The sequence below is a fragment of the Wolffia australiana genome, chromosome 17, assembly GCF_029677425.1.
Source record: "Wolffia australiana isolate 7733 chromosome 17, ASM2967742v1".
In the NCBI taxonomy this organism is placed as follows: Eukaryota; Viridiplantae; Streptophyta; class Magnoliopsida; order Alismatales; family Araceae; genus Wolffia; species Wolffia australiana.
The window spans coordinates 6,661,253-6,682,500 of record NC_135851.1 but is presented as its reverse complement, the minus strand read 5'-3'; positions in this window follow the sequence as shown (position 1 = coordinate 6,682,500).

Here is a 21,248-nt window from a genome sequence, read left to right as displayed (position 1 = left end):
GGGCCCGGTTTTTGTACCCCTGTGGCCGACAGAGTTTAGCAACATTCGATGTGGGACTATCCATTCGCCATCCATCCGACCTGGGATTCTTGTTTGACAGGTTTGGCTTCGCCGTGCATTTCGTTTGTCGGAGGGACCATACAATATAATTATTACTACTATTTGAGAAAATATAATTCCAAAGTTAGTCGGTTAGAGGTGAGGGAGTACTTTCTTCTTTCTTTAATCGGTTCCGACTGGCTCGTTCTCCCATTCTCCTAATTTATGAACTAATTTTCTTTTCTAATTAATTTTCCTTGCAACTTTCTTTCTTATCGTAGCTTGCTCGTGATTAATTATTTGCTATTTTTCTCTTTCAATATCTGCGTTATTTGGTCGGTTGTTGCGACTAGCTCGTTATAAATAACTTGTCGCAATTCTTCACTATTTTCTTCTTTCAAGATTAGCTTTCTTCCATCGCTTGCAACTGGTTCATTATAACTTGTTCTTCCTTCTTCTTTTTAATATCTTTTCCTTTTAGATTAACTCTCTTTCATTGGCAATGATGAAATGTTATTAGTCGTACAGACTCATGGTTTGCGGAAATAACATTTCAAGGAAGCTGAGAGCAAGCTATACACACTCACGTTCTGCGTTTTTGAACTGAAGAATTAATAAAGGCATTAACTCAATCGGTAATAGAATAATGCAGAGCTTTCAACTCTTATCTTTTCTTAACCGACGATTTAAATACAACTTTTTGTGGGATTTCTAAATCGAATTTCAATTATTTTGCAATCGTCTAAATTTGTATCTTCTTCGTAAATTCCAGGACATGCATGACTTGTATGCCAGTACATCTGAATTGTGTGGTTTGTTGGATTTTTTTCTGAATCTCTGTCAAAGTTGTATGCTTATATTTTTTATAATAGGGTTGTGCAAAGGCAAATAAAGGGATAAATACTGCCGAGCCAACAATGGAGTCATGTAGTTTGAAGAACTCTCTTAGAACCGCTGATCAAAGTTGGCTCATTATTCTTACGATTGTTTAACGCTAGTCTTATATAAAGAAATGTTATTTATGATAGTATGCACCGCCAATCGAAAGGGGTCGTTTGTTTTAGTCAACCCTTTGGTTTTAGGAATTTTGCTTTTGAAAATCAACTCCATAATTGAATAAAGTTCCTGTCGGTTTTTTTCCAATTCTTTCAAAAATTTTATCCAGGTTGGCTTTTCCCTGCCAGTATTTGGAATTGAACAGGCATATTGTCTAGACTGACATTTATTCACATTGGCAATAAGTTTGTGTGCAATAATTATGAATACATTTCTACAATAGAGCAATTATATGTGATTCATATATAAAATATCACCCAGCGATGAAAGAACAGCCCAAAAATATCCCCATTCAAATGATATAATTCTTGTCAATGCCCATCTGTTTTCATGAAAATCTATCTTAGTGTGGCTCCATGTTCGCTCGAATTAAGAAAAATTACTGTCAACCAAGAAAAGTGCATGAAATCTTGCTGAGCTTCTTTTGAAAAAAATATATTTTTATAAATCTCCTAACAGATGAATAAAAAACTTGATTTTTGTCAATATGTTTTCAACCTGAATTTGAAAACGATATCAATTAAACAAGAATAATATTTAAATTAAACAAGTTTCTGAGGTATCTAATGATCAAAGTTCATGCTCATATGCCCATTCACTTTTTAAGTGGGCGGATAAACTACGTATCCTTCTAAACGCAGACTCAGTCCGGACTAATAGGCATTTTGACTCTGAAAACAACAATTTTCCTATATTTAAAAAAAAATATTTTTTGCTAATATTTTATTCCTCCACTGAGTGAGTATTAGAACCAGTTAACTTAATTTTTCAAGCATCTTGGGAGTAGACTCGGTTTAAGAGTTCAATATTAACATAGCACGGGAATCTAGTTACTCTCACTAAATAGTGGATTTTCATATAAATCCCATTATTGAATTTGTCACTGGTTTACTACTTGCACTTTTCATCTGTATTATGTAATGAGGAAATCTAATTTAATTTTTCAAGCATCTTGGGAGTAGACTTGGTTTGAGAATTCAAGATTTATGCAGCACGGGAATCTAGTTACTCTCACTAAATAGTGGATTTTCATATAAATCCCATTATTGAATTCGTCACTGGTTTACTACTTTCACTTTTCATCTGTAGTATGTACTAACTGGCCTACAACAATTCCGAAAATTGATATTTTCCCCAACCTTCAATTTCAGTATCTTCAAATTAAAATATTTCAGAACTTACTTCAAGATAAAACTTATAAAGCATGTGATTTGCAGATGAAAGTAAACCCCTAAAATAGGGAAATAGAGAGATGTGATTTTGCATCAAAAAACTTACTGAAGTTGTGAATGAGGATTCTACCCTGCTGTCTAATAATCACCATTTTGGAGTGGGCTAGATTGACTTTCCACACTCACAACGACGGCTAAGGCCATTTATGACAATGGCGAAGAATCGTCAACAATGGAGTGGAAAGGCCTTGATTGTCAACTATGGTTTGGCACGTCTTGGACAGCATGGATTCAAGAAATTACTTAACTAGTGATGTATATTTGTCACATCTCCCCTCTTGACACACGTCCCTGCATTTTAAGATGCTTTGTGACTACTTCGTCAGACATCGCGTGCCCTCACGTCCCATCTTCGTTTGATGACCAGACAGTTCCCTCCTTTATGTTGATTCTTGAATTTAGGCATTTCGATAACTAAGCTAATGAGATTTGGGATAAGTTTTTGAGAATAAAACTCGCGTCATCCGGTTTACAACCACCTCTTTGTCCTTCCCCATTGATGAGGGACCATCCAGCTTTGAAGTCCCCGTCAAACCAGTTCGTCGAGCGAGAGCTCATGCGTGAGACTCATCCTTCGGAGTACCGGCCTCGTCAACGACCAGAAAGGTTTGACGTTATCTTTATTTATATTTTCTTCGTTTAGTCAGCTTTGTATGTCGGCCGCGTATGTGTTTGTTTCTTGTTTATTCACATGTGTTTTGACCGTTGTATGGACCTACACATTTGCGTGTGTGTTAGCGCATGTGTTGGTGTGTTCGTGTGCCTCTCTCTCCTATTGGGGGGCCTAATTACTTTTAATTGGGCCTTCTCCCCGTTTATTTCTAAGGGGAGGCCCATATTTGCCCCTATAAAAGGTGGGGCCTGCCCATAAGAAGAGAGAAGAGAAGAAAGAATTAAAAAATGTGATTTTTAGTGATTTTTCTTGATTTTTTTTGTGTTTTTTAGTTTTTGTCATATTTACAAAAATGTCACTATGAAGTTAGGAGAGAGAGAAAGGAAACCCTAGAGTTTGCCGGAAACCGCCTTCGTCTTTGCTGGAAACCATTTTTGCCGCCGTCTTCGCCAGAGTTCTGGCCACCGCTCCTGAGGCTGCCCAGCACTGCCCAATGCCGCCAACGGGCGCCAAAGGGTTTAGGATTTCACTCAGTACTTTCTTGGTTTGGACTGTCGAGGGCGTGCGCATTAGCGATAGTAGCCGAGCTCGCACCGTCAGCCTTCAACCCGACATTCGGATCATCGGTAGCCTAGTGACATTTCCAAGTCTTGCGTGCCGTAGCCTAGTGGACGTTGGTGTATGTCGACACCAGATTTGTACTTCTCATCGATTTTATTATCGTATTATCATTAACATGACATAATCATTACTCGTCTCCGCTATATGATATGACTGCACTTGCCCTCCCTTTAGTGTAACACGAGCCGTTCGATCCTAACCCGATTGTGTTACATCACCCATCATACCTCCCCTTCTAGTTCTCTCTCACTCAGTATCTAATTATTTCCCTTTTCCCTGCTCCCCCTCTCTCTCTCTCTGCCCTCTCTTTCTTACTCGCTTTCCTCGCTCTCTCTCTGCCCTCTCTTTCTTACTCGCTTTCCTCTCTCTCTCTCTCTGCCCTCTCTTTCTTACTCGCTTTCCTCTCTCTCTCCCTGCCCCCTCTTTCTTACTCGCTTTCCTCTCTCTCTCTCTTCCCCCTCTTTCTTACTCGCTTTCCTCTCTCTCTCTCCACCACCAACCTCCTGTTCTCACCCCCACAGCTAGATCTGCTTATGACACATATGAACATGCTAAAAGGGAGAGAGAGCAAGAGAGAGAGGGAGAGGAGGAGCGAAAGAGCAAGGGAGATAAAAATAACCAATTGGAATTAAAAACTCCATCAATTCATATGGATCATTAGACGTTAAATTCCATTAAAGTTCTCAAATGTTTCCAAGGAGAGAGAAAAAACTAATATAAATGTAGAAAGTAGCCCTTAAATTTCAGTACAGGTGATTTCTCATAACAAACATGTCGTAATAACTTAGGTACTTGAAGTTTTTACTATTTAATTAAAATTATCAATGATTATGATAAAAAAGTTTCTCATCAGATTTATTGATGCGAAAAAAACATCTTGTTTAGTAAACATTAAAACAATTTGTCCATTAATTTACTTACTCAAATTATTCTCATTAACACATTGATATTATTTACTGATTAACTTTTAGCAAAGAGATTTTTCATTACAAAGTGCCAGTAATAGTTTTATTGTTTAAAATTTGTAATATTTTATACTTTAATTTATGGATTAAATATATTATGTAAAATGCCAGTAGATGACTTATTGGAGAATAAAATGATAATATGCCTCTTAAGTATAAGTGATCTGATATGGATACCAAATCCAAATTTACCTTTTAGCATTCTAACCCCAAACATCATCCTTATTTTTTAGAGTTAAATATAACTGCAATTATTACATCGTAAGAATATCATCTTCCTATATAAGTCAAAATTTTACCCTTATGATAAACATGAAGCCAATTAACCAAGATGTTGATGGGCATGTGGGAATCAACATCAGCTTCAGATTCCATCATGACCTGATCAAGATCAAGACACATCTCCTCCATGGTCGCCTTTTTAGACCTAAGAAATCTTTAACCCCTAACAATAACATTGTTTGACTTGACAAAGACTAGTATTACCAACCTAGCACTATGTAAATTACATCTTAACCCAACAACCATAGAAATGAAGGAATTAACCCTATAGCGATGGGTTTAATGGTTCAATCATGATCTGATTAAGGATTTAGATCATCCTACTTTTCCTCCTACATCAACTCTATTGACCTTTTATTATATGTTAGATCTCAAAATAATCACTTTGGTGATGGATATTATGTGGTTGTCAAGTAGAATCACACCACCAAGTTTTATTTAAGTTCATTGAATGAAATATTATTTCATTATTATTCTAGTGATATGTTTATAATGAAGTTTATGAATACGTAATGACCTAGTGAATTATGATGAAATCATAATACAATGATTGTTAGTCTTTAAACATATATTTTAAATATTCATTTTCAATGGATATTCGAGATGGATATCGAATTATCGATATAGAATAGCACTGTCTAATCCTACTTATTTGATAAGTATAGTTGATCCTATGGCTATTAGCGTGGCAACACAAATGCTAAATAGTGGGTGCTATTTGGAGAAAGAGTTCACTATATTGATTTGTAGAAACCCTAAATGGTATCATACCTGAAGTTCAATTAGGTTGATTCATATCACGGTTATATAAGTGATCCATTGACTTGAGACACCAAGGACATCTAAATGGATGGACAACTATGTTTTGACTACTACTTACGAGTCCCCAACAATGTGATTCAAACAAGTCATAGGTCAGATATAAGAAGAAGCCCACAAAGATGATTGAGCAGTCAAGAAAGTATAATCCCCCTAGGTATAAGAGGAGATTGACTCAAAGAAGACGATGCAGCTAAATCTCTGGCTAAGGTAGTGAGGATATTAGATAAGACATTCTATAGTGATCCTCGTTATGCACGAGTACTAATCAAATGAGAGATTAGGGTTTGATGATCAACCATGCCCTAAATCGATAGGGAGTCTCGCGTGGATGAACGATTATACATATATGACAAACAATGACTGTAAAGGATCCACGAGAGTCTGAATACTACTATCTTCTAGAGCACGAGGTGTAGCTTGGCACCCCATAGGTTAAAAGCTTAGATTATCGATTGAGTTAAATTAATCTTTAGTTAATCAATCTATGTGCTGATATAGTTAATTAATAAGGTTGGTGATAATCTGAATTTTTTAGTGATTAAGATGCCTTAATCACTGTCATTGTGCAATTCAGATTATGCAATTCAATTTATAAATTTACCCCAATACTTATATGTATAGTGTGAATATCAGGATCGTCCAAGAGAGGCTTAGTAGGTAATGAGATGTTCAAACTGATTAGTGGATTTTGAGCTGAATCTGGGAGAGGAATATATAGGAGATAATAGGATTTCTTGATCATGTCAAGAAGATCAAGAACCTCCGGATAGTGAAAAAGAAATTTGGAGTGTATTTGTGGGAAATCTATTTAGGCTTCTTTATCTTGAAATCAAGATCAGGAAATCACAAATAGAGTAGGGACTAAGCTAATGTAAGTGGGAATGATAATCTATATAGGAGCAGATTAAATTTTCTCAAGAGTTTTTAGGAGCTGTCTAATTTTTAAAGTAGAAGGAAATGAAATATATCTAATTTTTAGTTCATTTTCTTTTTAAGGGCTCAATATTCATCTCAAGCAAAATCAGAATTTATCCCTAGAAAGGGCCAGAACATTTCGCCCAAGCCAAGGCGATTTAGAAGAATACAATCTAGAAATGAAGACCATAAATGCAATGAAATAAACTCAGAACCTTGTTTGATTCAAGAACTTCCTCCTTTGTCTGCTCAGTTGTGGATGGAAGACTCCAGAATGGGCGGAGAGAAAAGGAAAAAGGGTTTAAGTACCTTGGGTGAAAGGGTAAAGTCACTTCCCCATTTGCCCTTGGTCGTCCCTTCATTACAAGAGTTCTAGAGATTTTTTGGCAATTTCCACCGTTGGATTGAAAGTAGATGAAGTGAACAACCCAAAATCAAAATTTGGGCATGATCCAACAGTGGAGTTGCGAGATATGAGGGTTTGAAGTGGGCTGTCTCCCCATTGTACCATTTTCTCTCCTTTGCATCCTCGTGTTCTGTGCTCATTTTGGCTCTTCTTTCTCCAAAATTTTCCCTCCAAAATCGTCCAATCTCCCGCTGAAACCTATCATCTAAAATATTTTGACTCAAATAAGCCTTTTGAATAATGTATAAATATATTCTGATAACAAAAAAGTCTTGGAAGAATAACCAAAGAAAATCAGAAAAATCACCAAATTAACTTCATTTTGATTTAGTGCTCAATAAGTGGTTCTAATGCAGATAAATGATAATTCCATATGAGAATATCAATTTAAATCACTTTAGTACCCCCAGATAACACATATTTATATCATTTTACAGCTGAATTTGTGTGTTATCAGTCGGCTAATATTTGTTATTCAACCACTAAATTTATTAACTACAATGATATATGGTCCTATAGGGTCACACACATAGGAGCATAAGGGCATTGGTGAATATATTTAATATAATGGGTTTTTATGAAAAAATATGAAGTGAAATATAAAGGCGAAAAGGGGCACCCATTTTAGGCACACATGCCAGCTAGAGTTGCCCCCCCCCTTCTTCCCTCTGAGTTCTTCTGCACTCACCCAAGAAGGGAGTCTTCATGGTGAGCATGTATACAAAGTTTTTAAGAAGAGTTGGAGAAGCAGAAACGGAGATCCAAGAGCAACTTGATTGTGTGAATACTTCAAGGTTGGCTCGTGAACAACTTCATAGTAATCTCAAAGTGAGCAAGTCAAGGGTGAAACAAGTTCCCACAAGGTACGTGATGTATTATGTTTTATATATCGATTTGGAATCAATCAATGCTTCCTTTGCATAGAAAATAGTTTCCTAGCATTCAATCAAGGCACCAAAACTATACATATATGACCCATCCCTTCTTCCATAAATCAGTCACAAACAAAAAATATCTCGATACAAAAAATTACCCAGTAATCCATAAAATATAGCATATTTCTCTTAGTAGTCATTGACTAGTCATGTTTCAGTTCAGTAAGGTTTTTATAAATTTTATTGATCAAACTCTTAAACAAAAATGGCATATATTAAACCTAGTTTTTTGTGTTTATCAATAGCCCATATCTTCTTCCCCAAAACAATGACAAACAAAAAATATCCCTCTACAAAAGAATGTACTAGACAATCCATAAATAATATAGCCATATTTCTATCGAGTAAAATTCTTTTATAAATCTTAGTGACTAAACTAAAAAAACAACAAAGACCAATTAAATCCTAGTTTTTGACTGTATTTGTAGACCATCCCTTTTTGATAAATCAATGTAGCCAATAATCCATAAAATGCTGCCATATTTTCGTTGAGTAAACTTTTCTATAAATATTACTGATTACACTCTAATAAACACAGATTTAAATAAAACCCCAATTTTTGATTTTCTAAAAAGCCCATCCATTCTTCTATAAATCAACGATATACAAAATATATAGTCCACAAAATGCAGTCATATGTCCGTTGAGTTAACTTTTCTATAAATATTACTGATTACACTCTAATAAAACACAGATTTAAATAAAACCCCAATTTTTGATTTTATCAATAGCCCATCCATTTTTCTATAAATCAACAACATACAAAAAATATAGACATACTTCCACAAGCAAAGGTTTTCATAAATCTACAGATTAAACTCAAAAACAACAAAGACTGTGTTTATCCATAGCCCTTGTTTTTGAGTTTATCCATAGCCCATCCATTATTCCATAAATCAATGGCATACAAAAAAATCTCTCCAATACAAAAGAATGTACCAAATAATCCATAGAAAAAACAAATTCATATTTCCATTGACCCAAGGTTTCCACAAATTACACCTGATTAAACCCAGAAAACAGTAAAGACATAAAATTAAACCCTAGTATTAGAGTTAATCAATAAATAACCCATCCCTTCTGTCCCTAAAATCAACTCGAGACAAATAATGTACCAAATACTCTCTCCACCGGTCAACCATAAACCCAACACGTGGCAATACATTAGCCGGTAACCTCACCGGAGGGTGTCCCCAACCCGTCATCGTCATCCGTGCATAGACCCGGTCAAGGAGGGCCCCACATAGGCCGACCATCTGGATTTCTTCGGCGGCACCAACGCGCTTTCAATCGTTCTTCCTAGAGAGAGAAAGAGAGAGAGCAAAGAGAGAGAATGTGAATTCTCCAGGCCGAGCAAGGTAGAAGATCGGCGATTTGGGCTTGAATTTTCGATTGGATTTGCGGGGAAGAATGAGGATTCTACCCTGCTGTCTAATAATCACCATTTTGGAGTGGGCTAGATTGACTTTCCACACTCACAACGACGGCTAAGGCCATTTATGACAATGGCGAAGAATCAACAATGGAGTGGAAAGGCCTTGATTGTCAACTATGGTTTGGCACGTCTTGGACAGCATGGATTCAAGAAATTACTTAACTAGTGATGTATATTTGTCACATCTCCCCTCTTGACACACGTCCCTGCATTTTAAGATGCTTTGTGACTACTTCGTCAGACATCGCGTGCCCTCACGTCCCATCTTCGTTTGATGACCAGACAGTTCCCTCCTTTATGTTGATTCTTGAATTTAGGCATTTCGATAACTAAGCTAATGAGATTTGGGATAAGTTTTTGAGAATAAAACTCGCGTCATCCGGTTTACAACCACCTCTTTGTCCTTCCCCATTGATGAGGGACCATCCAGCTTTGAAGTCCCCGTCAAACCAGTTCGTCGAGCGAGAGCTCATGCGTGAGACTCATCCTTCGGAGTACCGGCCTCGTCAACGACCAGAAAGGTTTGACGTTATCTTTATTTATATTTTCTTCGTTTAGTCAGCTTTGTATGTCGGCCGTATGTGTTTGTTTCTTGTTTATTCACATGTGTTTTGACGTTGTATGGACCTACACATTTGCATGTGTGTTAGCGCATGTGTTGGTGTGTTCGTGTGCCTCTCTCTCCTATTGGGGGGCCTAATTACTTTTAATTGGGCCTTCTCCCCGTTTATTTCTAAGGGGAGGCCCATATTTGCCCCTATAAAAGGTGGGGCCTGCCCATAAGAAGAGAGAAGAGAAGAAAGAATTAAAAAATGTGATTTTTAGTGATTTTTCTTGATTTTTTTTGTGTTTTTTAGTTTTTGTCATATTTACAAAAATGTCACTATGAAGTTAGGAGAGAGAAAGGAAACCCTAGAGTTTGCCGGAAACCGCCGTCTTTGCTGGAAACCATTTTTGCCGCTGCTCGCAGAGTTCTGGCCACCGCTCCTGAGGCTGCCCAGCACTGCCCAATGCCGCCAACGGGCGCCAAAGGGTTTAGGATTTCACTCAGTACTTTCTTGGTTTGGACTGTCGAGGGCGTATGATTAGCGATAGTAGCGAGCTCGCACCGTCAGCCTTCAACCCGACATTCGGATCATCGGTAGCCTAGTGACATTTCCAAGTCTTGCGTGCGTAGCCTAGTGGACGTTGGTGTATGTCGACACCAGATTTGTACTTCTCATCGATTTTATTATCGTATTATCATTAACATGACATAATCATTACTCGTCTCCGCTATATGATATGACTGCACTTGCCCTCCCTTTAGTGTAACACGAGCCGCTCGATCCTAACCCGATTGTGTTACATCACCCATCATACCTCCCTTCTAGTTCTCTCTCACTCAGTATCTAATTATTTCCTTTTCCCTGCTCCCCTCTCTCTCTCTGCCCTCTCTCTTTCTTACTCGCTTCTCGCTCTCTCTCTCTGCCCTCTCTTCTTACTCGCTTCCTCTCTCTCTCTCTGCCCTCTCTTTCTTACTCGCTTTCCTCTCTCTCTCCCTGCCCCCTCTTTCTTACTCGCTTCCTCTCTCTCTCTCTTCCCCTCTTTCTTACTGCTTTCCTCTCTCTCTCCACCACCAACCTCCTGTTCTCACCCCACAGCTAGATCTGCTTATGACACATATGAACATGCTAAAAGGGAGAGAGAGCAAGAGAGAGGGAGAGGAGGAGCGAAAGAGCAAGGGAGATAAAATAACCAATTGGAATTAAAAACTCCATCAATTCATATGGATCATTAGACGTTAAATTCCATTAAAGTTCTCAAATGTTTCCAAGGAGAGAGAAAACTAATATAAATGTAGAAAGTAGCCCTTAAATTTCAGTACAGGTGATTTCTCATAACAAACATGTCGTAATAACTTAGGTACTTGAAGTTTTTACTATTTAATTAAAATTATCAATGATTATAATAAAAAAGTTTCTCATCAGATTTATTGATGCGAAAAAAACATCTTGTTTAGTAAACATTAAAACAATTTGTCCATTAATTTACTTACTCAAATTATTCTCATTAACACATTGATATTATTTACTGATTAACTTTTAGCAAAGAGATTTTTCATTACAAAGTGCCAGTAATAGTTTTATTGTTTAAAATTTGTAATATTTTATACTTTAATTTATGGATTAAATATATTATGTAAAATGCCAGTAGATGACTTATTGGAGAATAAAATGATAATATGCCTCTTAAGTATAAGTGATCTGATATGGATACCAAATCCAAATTTACCTTTTAGCATTCTAACCCCAAACATCATCCTTATTTTTTAGAGTTAAATATAACTGCAATTATTACATCGTAAGAATATCATCTTCCTATATAAGTCAAAATTTTACCCTTATGATAAACATGAAGCCAATTAACCAAGATGTTGATGGGCATGTGGGAATCAACATCAGCTTCAGATTCCATCATGACCTGATCAAGATCAAGACACATCTCCTCCATGGTCGCCTTTTAGACCTAAGAAATCTTTAACCCCTAACAATAACATTGTTTGACTTGACAAAAGACTAGTATTACCAACCTAGCACTATGTAAATTACATCTTAACCCAACAACCATAGAAATGAAGGAATTAACCCCTATAGCGATGGGTTTAATGGTTCAATCATGATCTGATTAAGGATTTAGATCATCCTACTTTTCCCTCCTACATCAACTCTATTGACCTTTTTATTATATGTTAGATCTCAAAATAATCACTTTGGTGATGGATATTATGTGGTTGTCAAGTAGAATCACACCACCAAGTTTTATTTAAGTTCATTGAATGAAATATTATTTCATTATTATTCTAGTGATATGTTTATAATGAAGTTTATGAATACGCAGTAATGACCTAGTGAATTATGATGAAATCATAATACAATGATTGTTAGTCTTTAAACATATATTTTAAATATTCATTTTCAATGGATATTCGAGATGGATATCGAATTATCGATATAGAATAGCACTGTCTAATCCTACTTATTTGATAAGTATAGTTGATCCTATGGCTATTAGCGTGGCAACACAAATGCTAAATAGTGGGTGCTATTTGGAGAAAGAGTTCACTATATTGATTTGTAGAAACCCTAAATGGTATCATACCTGAAGTTCAATTAGGTTGATTCATATCACGGTTATATAAGTGATCCATTGACTTGAGACACCAAGGACATCTAAATGGATGGACAACTATGTTTTGACTACCACTTACGAGTCCCCAACAATGTGATTCAAACAAGTCATAGGTCCGATATAAGAAGAATCCCACAAAGATGATTGAGCAGTCAAGAAAGTATAATCCCCCTAGGTATAAGAGGAGATTGACTCAAAGAAGACGATGCAGCTAAATCTCTGGCTAAGGTAGTGAGGATATTAGATAAGACATTCTATAGTGATCCTCGTTATGCACGAGTACTAATCAAATGAGAGATTAGGTTTGATGATCAACCATGCCCTAAATCGATAGGGAGTCTCGCGTGGATGAACGATTATACATATATGACAAACAATGACTGTAAAGGATCCACGAGAGTCTGAATACTACTATCTTCTAGAGCACGAGGTGTAGCTTGGCACCCCATAGGTTAAAAGCTTAGATTATCGATTGAGTTAAATTAATCTTTAGTTAATCAATCTATGTGCTGATATAGTTAATTAATAAGGTTGGTGATAATCTGAATTTTTTAGTGATTAAGATGCCTTAATCACTGTCATTGTGCAATTCAGATTATGCAATTCAATTTATAAATTTACCCCAATACTTATATGTATAGTGTGAATATCAGGGATCGTCCAAGAGAGGCTTAGTAGGTAATGAGATGTTCAAACTGATTAGTGGATTTTGAGCTGAATCTGGGAGAGGAATATATAGGAGATAATAGGATTTCTTGATCATGTCAAGAAGATCAAGAACCTCCGGATAGTGAAAAAGAAATTTGGAGTGTATTTGTGGGAAATCTATTTAGGCTTCTTTATCTTGAAATCAAGATCAGGAAATCACAAATAGAGTAGGGACTAAGCTAATGTAAGTGGGAATGATAATCTATATAGGAGCAGATTAAATTTTCTCAAGAGTTTTTAGGAGCTGTCTAATTTTTAAAGTAGAAGGAAATGAAATATATCTAATTTTTAGTTCATTTTCTTTTTAAGGGCTCAATATTCATCTCAAGCAAAATCAGAATTTATCCCTAGAAAGGGCCAGAACATTTCGCCCAAGCCAAGGCGATTTAGAAGAATACAATCTAGAAATGAAGACCATAAAATGCAATGAAATAAACTCAGAACCTTGTTTGATTCAAGAACTTCCTCCTTTGTCTGCTCAGTTGTGGATGGAAGACTCCAGAATGGGCGGAGAGAAAAGGAAAAAGGGTTTAAGTACCTTGGGTGAAAGGGTAAAGTCACTTCCCCATTTGCCCTTGGTCGTCCCTTCATTACAAGAGTTCTAGAGATTTTTTGGCAATTTCCACCGTTGGATTGAAAGTAGATGAAGTGAACAACCCAAAATCAAAATTTGGGCATGATCCAACAGTGGAGTTGCGAGATATGAGGGTTTGAAGTGGGCTGTCTCCCCATTTTACCATTTTCTCTCTCCTTTGCATCCTCGTGTTCTGTGCTCATTTTGGCTCTTCTTTCTCCAAAATTTTCCCTCCAAAATCGTCCAATCTCCCGCTGAAACCTATCATCTAAAATATTTTGACTCAAATAAGCCTTTTGAATAATGTATAAATATATTCTGATAACAAAAAAGTCTTGGAAGAATAACCAAAGAAAATCAGAAAAATCACCAAATTAACTTCATTTTGATTTAGTGCTCAATAAGTGGTTCTAATGCAGATAAATGATAATTCCATATGAGAATATCAATTTAAATCACTTTAGTACCCCCAGATAACACATATTTATATCATTTTACAGCTGAATTTGTGTGTTATCAGTCGGCTAATATTTGTTATTCAACCACTAAATTTATTAACTACAATGATATATGGTCCTATAGGGTCACACACATAGGAGCATAAGGGCATTGGTGAATATATTTAATATAATGGGTTTTTATGAAAAAATATGAAGTGAAATATAAAGGCGAAAAGGGGCACCCATTTTAGGCACACATGCCAGCTAGAGTTGCCCCCCCCCTTCTTCCCTCTGAGTTCTTCTGCACTCACCCAAGAAGGGAGTCTTCATGGTGAGCATGTATACAAAGTTTTTAAGAAGAGTTGGAGAAGCAGAAACGGAGATCCAAGAGCAACTTGATTGTGTGAATACTTCAAGGTTGGCTCGTGAACAACTTCATAGTAATCTCAAAGTGAGCAAGTCAAGGGTGAAACAAGTTCCCACAAGGTACGTGTGATGTATTATGTTTTATATATCGATTTGGAATCAATCAATGCTTCCTTTGCATAGAAAATAGTTTCCTAGCATTCAATCAAGGCACCAAAACTATACATATATGACCCATCCCTTCTTCCATAAATCAGTCACAAACAAAAAATATCTCGATACAAAAAATTACCCAGTAATCCATAAAATATAGCATATTTCTCTTAGTAGTCATTGACTAGTCATGTTTCAGTTCAGTAAGGTTTTTATAAATTTTATTGATCAAACTCTTAAACAAAAATGGCATATATTAAACCTAGTTCTTTGTGTTTATCAATAGCCCATATCTTCTTCCCCAAACAATGACAAACAAAAAATATCCCTCTACAAAAGAATGTACTAGACAATCCATAAATAATATAGCCATATTTCTATCGAGTAAAATTCTTTTATAAATCTTAGTGACTAAACTAAAAAAACAACAAAGACCAATTAAATCCTAGTTTTTGACTGTATTTGTAGACCATCCCTTTTTGATAAATCAATGTAGCCAATAATCCATAAAATGCTGCCATATTTTCGTTGAGTAAACTTTTCTATAAATATTACTGATTACACTCTAATAAACACAGATTTAAATAAAACCCCAATTTTTGATTTTCTAAAAAGCCCATCCATTCTTCTATAAATCAACGACATACAAAATATATAGTCCACAAAATGCAGTCATATGTCCGTTGAGTTAACTTTTCTATAAATATTACTGATTACACTCTAATAAAACACAGATTTAAATAAAACCCCAATTTTTGATTTTATCAATAGCCCATCCATTTTTCTATAAATCAACAACATACAAAAAATATAGACATACTTCCACAAGCAAAGGTTTTCATAAATCTACAGATTAAACTCAAAAACAACAAAGACTGTGTTTATCCATAGCCCTTGTTTTTGAGTTTATCCATAGCCCATCCATTATTCCATAAATCAATGGCATACAAAAAAATCTCTCCAATACAAAAGAATGTACCAAATAATCCATAGAAAAAACAAATTCATATTTCCATTGACCCAAGGTTTCCACAAATTACACCTGATTAAACCCAGAAAACAGTAAAGACATAAAATTAAACCCTAGTATTAGAGTTAATCAATAAATAACCCATCCCTTCTGTCCCTAAAATCAACTCGAGACAAATAATGTACCAAATACTCTCTCCACCGGTCAACCATAAACCCAACACGTGGCAATACATTAGCCGGTAACCTCACCGGAGGGTGTCCCCAACCCGTCATCGTCATCCGTGCATAGACCCGGTCAAGGAGGGCCCCACATAGGCCGACCATCTGGATTTCTTCGGCGGCACCAACGCGCTTTCAATCGTTCTTCCTAGAGAGAGAAAGAGAGAGAGCAAAGAGAGAGAATGTGAATTCTCCAGGCCGAGCAAGGTAGAAGATCGGCGATTTGGGCTTGAATTTTCGATTGGATTTGCGGGGAAGAATGAGGATTCTACCCTGCTGTCTAATAATCACCATTTTGGAGTGGGCTAGATTGACTTTCCACACTCACAACGACGGCTAAGGCCATTTATGACAATGGCGAAGAATCGTCAACAATGGAGTGGAAAGGCCTTGATTGTCAACTATGGTTTGGCACGTCTTGGACAGCATGGATTCAAGAAATTACTTAACTAGTGATGTATATTTGTCACATCTCCCCTCTTGACACACGTCCCTGCATTTTAAGATGCTTTGTGACTACCGTCAGACATCGCGTGCCCTCACGTCCCATCTTCGTTTGATGACCAGACAGTTCCCTCCTTTATGTTGATTCTTGAATTTAGGCATTTCGATAACTAAGCTAATGAGATTTGGGATAAGTTTTTGAGAATAAAACTCGCGTCATCCGGTTTACAACCACCTCTTTGTCCTTCCCCATTGATGAGGGACCATCCAGCTTTGAAGTCCCCGTCAAACCAGTTCGTCGAGCGAGAGCTCATGCGTGAGACTCATCCTTCGGAGTACCGGCCTCGTCAACGACCAGAAAGGTTTGACGTTATCTTTATTTATATTTTCTTCGTTTAGTCAGCTTTGTATGTCGGCCGCGTATGTGTTTGTTTCTTGTTTATTCACATGTGTTTTGACCGTTGTATGGACCTACACATTTGCATGTGTGTTAGCGCATGTGTTGGTGTGTTCGTGTGCCTCTCTCTCCTATTGGGGGGCCTAATTACTTTTAATTGGGCCTTCTCCCCGTTTATTTCTAAGGGGAGGCCCATATTTGCCCCTATAAAAGGTGGGGCCTGCCCATAAGAAGAGAGAAGAGAAGAAAGAATTAAAAAATGTGATTTTTAGTGATTTTTCTTGATTTTTTTTGTGTTTTTTAGTTTTTGTCATATTTACAAAAATGTCACTATGAAGTTAGGAGAGAGAGAAAGGAAACCCTAGAGTTTGCCGGAAACCGCCTTCGTCTTTGCTGGAAACCATTTTTGCCGCCGTCTTCGCCAGAGTTCTGGCCACCGCTCCTGAGGCTGCCCAGCACTGCCCAATGCCGCCAACGGGCGCCAAAGGGTTTAGGATTTCACTCAGTACTTTCTTGGTTTGGACTGTCGAGGGCGTGCGCATTAGCGATAGTAGCCGAGCTCGCACCGTCAGCCTTCAACCCGACATTCGGATCATCGGTAGCCTAGTGACATTTCCAAGTCTTGCGTGCCGTAGCCTAGTGGACGTTGGTGTATGTCGACACCAGATTTGTACTTCTCATCGATTTTATTATCGTATTATCATTAACATGACATAATCATTACTCGTCTCCGCTATATGATATGACTGCACTTGCCCTCCCTTTAGTGTAACACGAGCCGTTCGATCCTAACCCGATTGTGTTACATCACCCATCATACCTCCCCTTCTAGTTCTCTCTCACTCAGTATCTAATTATTTCCCTTTTCCCTGCTCCCCCTCTCTCTCTCTCTGCCCTCTCTTTCTTACTCGCTTTCCTCGCTCTCTCTCTCTGCCCTCTCTTTCTTACTCGCTTTCCTCTCTCTCTCTCTCTGCCCTCTCTTTCTTACTCGCTTTCCTCTCTCTCTCCCTGCCCCCTCTTTCTTACTCGCTTTCCTCTCTCTCTCTCTTCCCCCTCTTTCTTACTCGCTTTCCTCTCTCTCTCTCCACCACCAACCTCCTGTTCTCACCCCCACAGCTAGATCTGCTTATGACACATATGAACATGCTAAAAGGGAGAGAGAGCAAGAGAGAGAGGGAGAGGAGGAGCGAAAGAGCAAGGGAGATAAAAATAACCAATTGGAATTAAAAACTCCATCAATTCATATGGATCATTAGACGTTAAATTCCATTAAAGTTCTCAAATGTTTCCAAGGAGAGAGAAAAAACTAATATAAATGTAGAAAGTAGCCCTTAAATTTCAGTACAGGTGATTTCTCATAACAAACATGTCGTAATAACTTAGGTACTTGAAGTTTTTACTATTTAATTAAAATTATCAATGATTATAATAAAAAAGTTTCTCATCAGATTTATTGATGCGAAAAAAACATCTTGTTTAGTAAACATTAAAACAATTTGTCCATTAATTTACTTACTCAAATTATTCTCATTAACACATTGATATTATTTACTGATTAACTTTTAGCAAAGAGATTTTTCATTACAAAGTGCCAGTAATAGTTTTATTGTTTAAAATTTGTAATATTTTATACTTTAATTTATGGATTAAATATATTATGTAAAATGCCAGTAGATGACTTATTGGAGAATAAAATGATAATATGCCTCTTAAGTATAAGTGATCTGATATGGATACCAAATCCAAATTTACCTTTTAGCATTCTAACCCCAAACATCATCCTTATTTTTTAGAGTTAAATATAACTGCAATTATTACATCGTAAGAATATCATCTTCCTATATAAGTCAAAATTTTACCCTTATGATAAACATGAAGCCAATTAACCAAGATGTTGATGGGCATGTGGGAATCAACATCAGCTTCGTATTCCATCATGACCTGATCAAGATCAAGACACATCTCCCTCCATGGTCGCCTTTTTAGACCTAAGAAATCTTTAACCCCTAACAATAACATTGTTTGACTTGACAAAAGACTAGTATTACCAACCTAGCACTATGTAAATTACATCTTAACCCAACAACCATAGAAATGAAGGAATTAACCCCTATAGCGATGGGTTTAATGGTTCAATCATGATCTGATTAAGGATTTAGATCATCCTACTTTTCCCTCCTACATCAACTCTATTGACCTTTTTATTATATGTTAGATCTCAAAATAATCACTTTGGTGATGGATATTATGTGGTTGTCAAGTAGAATCACACCACCAAGTTTTATTTAAGTTCATTGAATGAAATATTATTTCATTATTATTCTAGTGATATGTTTATAATGAAGTTTATGAATACGTGCAATGACCTAGTGAATTATGATGAAATCATAATACAATGATTGTTAGTCTTTAAACATATATTTTAAATATTCATTTTCAATGGATATTCGAGATGGATATCGAATTATCGATATAGAATAGCACTGTCTAATCCTACTTATTTGATAAGTATAGTTGATCCTATGGCTATTAGCGTGGCAACACAAATGCTAAATAGTGGGTGCTATTTGGAGAAAGAGTTCACTATATTGATTTGTAGAAACCCTAAATGGTATCATACCTGAAGTTCAATTAGGTTGATTCATATCACGGTTATATAAGTGATCCATTGACTTGAGACACCAAGGACATCTAAATGGATGGACAACTATGTTTTGACTACTACTTACGAGTCCCCAACAATGTGATTCAAACAAGTCATAGGTCAGATATAAGAAGAAGCCCACAAAGATGATTGAGCAGTCAAGAAAGTATAATCCCCCTAGGTATAAGAGGAGATTGACTCAAAGAAGACGATGCAGCTAAATCTCTGGCTAAGGTAGTGAGGATATTAGATAAGACATTCTATAGTGATCCTCGTTATGCAGTACTAATCAAATGAGAGATTAGGGTTTGATGATCAACCATGCCCTAAATCGATAGGGAGTCTCGTGGATGAACGATTATACATATATGACAAACAATGACTGTAAAGGATCCACGAGAGAGTCTGAATACTACTATCTTCTAGAGCACGAGGTGTAGCTTGGCACCCCATAGGTTAAAAGCTTAGATTATCGATTGAGTTAAATTAATCTTTAGTTAATCAATCTATGTGCTGATATAGTTAATTAATAAGGGTGATAATCTGAATTTTTAGTGATTAAGATGCCTTAATCACTGTCATTGTGCAATTCAGATTATGCAATTCAATTTATAAATTTACCCCAATACTTATATGTATAGTGTGAATATCAGGGATCGTCCAAGAGAGGCTTAGTAGGTAATGAGATGTTCAAACTGATTAGTGGATTTTGAGCTGAATCTGGGAGAGGAATATATAGGAGATAATAGGATTTCTTGATCATGTCAAGAAGATCAAGAACCTCCGGATAGTGAAAAAGAAATTTGGAGTGTATTTGTGGGAAATCTATTTAGGCTTCTTTATCTTGAAATCAAGATCAGGAAATCACAAATAGAGTAGGGACTAAGCTAATGTAAGTGGGAATGATAATCTATATAGGAGCAGATTAAATTTTCTCAAGAGTTTTTAGGAGCTGTCTAATTTTTAAAGTAGAAGGAAATGAAATATATCTAATTTTTAGTTCATTTTCTTTTTAAGGGCTCAATATTCATCTCAAGCAAAATCAGAATTTATCCTAGAAAGGGCCAGAACACTTCGCCCAAGCCAAGGCGATTTAGAAGAATACAATCTAGAAATGAAGACCATAAAATGCAATGAAATAAACTCAGAACCTTGTTTGATTCAAGAACTTCCTCCTCTGTCTGCTCAGTTGTGGATGGAAGACTCCAGAATGGGCGGAGAGAAAAGGAAAAAGGGTTTAAGTACCTTGGGTGAAAGGGTAAAGTCACTTCCCCATTTGCCCTTGGTCGTCCCTTCATTACAAGAGTTCTAGAGATTTTTTGGCAATTTCCACCGTTGGATTGAAAGTAGATGAAGTGAACAACCCAAAATCAAAATTTGGGCATGATCCAACAGTGGAGTTGCGAGATATGAGGGTTTGAAGTGGGCTGTCTCCCCATTTTACCATTTTCTCTCCTTTGCATCCTCGTGTTCTGTGCTCATTTTGGCTCTTCTTTCTCCAAAATTTTCCCTCCAAAATCGTCCAATCTCCCGCTGAAACCTATCATCTAAAATATTTTGACTCAAATAAGCCTTTTGAATAATGTATAAATATATTCTGATAACAAAAAAGTCTTGGAAGAATAACCAAAGAAAATCAGAAAAATCACCAAATTAACTTCATTTTGATTTAGTGCTCAATAAGTGGTTCTAATGCAGATAAATGATAATTCCATATGAGAATATCAATTTAAATCACTTTAGTACCCCAGATAACACATATTTATATCATTTTACAGCTGAATTTGTGTGTTATCAGTCGGCTAATATTTGTTATTCAACCACTAAATTTATTAACTA